The sequence below is a fragment of the Arachis duranensis genome, chromosome 2 (assembly GCF_000817695.3).
Source record: "Arachis duranensis cultivar V14167 chromosome 2, aradu.V14167.gnm2.J7QH, whole genome shotgun sequence".
Classification (NCBI taxonomy): domain Eukaryota; kingdom Viridiplantae; phylum Streptophyta; class Magnoliopsida; order Fabales; family Fabaceae; genus Arachis; species Arachis duranensis.
This window is the reverse complement of record NC_029773.3, coordinates 30,194,688-30,196,823: the sequence shown is the minus strand read 5'-3', so window position 1 is coordinate 30,196,823 and position 2,136 is coordinate 30,194,688.

The window sequence follows — 2,136 nt, the reverse complement described above, 5'->3', positions numbered from 1 at the left end:
TTTCTTGTTAGCCAAGTCATTAATTTTCTAAATCAAATCTTTTTTAAATTATTTTTCATTCATATCTTTTCAATCATATCTCTTTAATCACATCTTTTTCAAAATAGTTTTCAATCATATCTTTTTGATTTCTAATTTCAAAATCTTTTTCAAAAATCACTTTATCTCTTTCCCAATCATATTTTTCGAAAATCATTCTTCAATATTTCAAAATGTTTTTAAAATCCTTTTAAATTTATTTTCGAAAATCTCTTCCCCTCTTCTCACATCCTTCTATTTATGGACTAACATGCACAATTCGAACTCTATCTTTCTAAGTTCGAATTCTTCTACCTCTTCCTTCTATTTTTCTATTCCTCTGACACCTCAAGGAATCTCTATACTGTGACATAGAGGATTCCATATTTTCTTGTTCTCTTTTCTTTCATATGAGCAGGAGCAAAGACAAAAGCATTTTTGTTGAGGCTGACCCTGAACCTGAAAGGACCTTGAAGCGAAAGCTAAGAGAAGCTAAGGCACAACTCTCTGTAGAGGACCTAGCAGAATTCTTCAAAGAAAAAGACATGGCAGCCAAAAACAACAACAATGCCAACAATGCAAGGAAGGTGCTGGGTGACTTTACTGCACCTACTCCCGACTTTTATGGGAGAAGCATATCTATCCCTGCCATTGGAGCAAACAACTTTGAGCTTAAGCCTCAATTAGTTTCTCTAATGAAAAGCTAGTCAATGCCTTCTTGGCAAAGTTCTTTCCACCTCAAAAATTGAGTAAGCTTAGAGTGGAAGTCCAAACCTTCAGACAGAAGGAAGGGGAATCCCTCTATGAAGCTTGGGAAAGATACAAACAATTGATCAGAAAGTGTCCTTCTGACATGCTTTCTGAATGGAGAATCATAGGTATCTTCTATGATGGTCTATCTGAACTGTCCAAGAGGTCATTGGATAGCTCTGCTGGAGGATCTCTTCATCTGAAGAAGACGCCTGCAGAAGCTCAAGAACTCATTGAAATGGTTGCAAATAACCAATTCATGTACACTTCTGAAAGGAATCCTATGAACAATGGGACGAATCAGAAGAAAGGAGTTCTTGGGATTGATACTCTGAATACCATACTGGCTCAGAACAAAATATTGACTCAGCAAGTCAACATGATTTCTCAAAGTCCGTCTGGAATGTAAGCTGCACCAGGCAGTACTAAGGATGCTTCATCTGAAGAAGAAACTTATGATCCTGAGAACCCTTCAATGGAAGAGGTGAATTACATGGGAGAACCCTATGGAAACACCTATAATCCTTCATAGAGAAATCATCCAAATCTCTCATGGAAGGATCAACAGAGACCTCAACAAAGTTTCAACAATAATAATGGTGGAAGAAATAGGTTTAGTAATGGCAAGCCTTTTTCATCATCTTCTCAGCAACAGACAGAGAATTCTAAGCAGAACTCCTCTGACTTAGCAACTATAGTCTCTGATCTAATCAAAACCACTCAAAGTTTCATAACTGAAACAAGGTCCTCCATTAGAAATTTGGAGGCACAAGTGGGTCAACTGAGTAAGAAAATTACTGAACTCACTCCTAGTACTCTTCCAAGCAATACAGAAGAAAATCCAAAAGGAGAGTGTAAGGCCATCAACATGGCCGAACTTGGAGAGGAGAAAGAGGCAGTGAGCGTCACTGAGGAAGACCTCAATGGACGTCCACTGGCCACCAATGAGTTCCCTAATGAGGAATGACAAACCCCATTTTTAGGGTTTATCTTGTATTGATTTTAGGGGATTTTATAACCTTTCAGCCACATTTATTCAATGAAATAGCATGGTTTTGTATATTCTCCTTTAATTGTGCTTAAGAGTGAAAACATGCTTTTTAGGACTTAAAATAGCTAAATCTAATTCTCCTTGATTCCATTAGATGCCTTGATATGTTTGTTAAGTGGCTTAAGGTTTAGGAGGCAAAGATTGGATCAAGGGAATGAAGAAAAAGCATGTAAAGTTGGAGAACTCATGAAGAAATGAAAGAACCGGAAAGCTGTCAAGCCGACCTCTTCGCACTTAAACGACCATAACTTGAGCTACAGAGGTCCAAATGATGCGGTTCCAGTTGGGTTAGAAAGCTAACATCCGGGGCTTCGAAA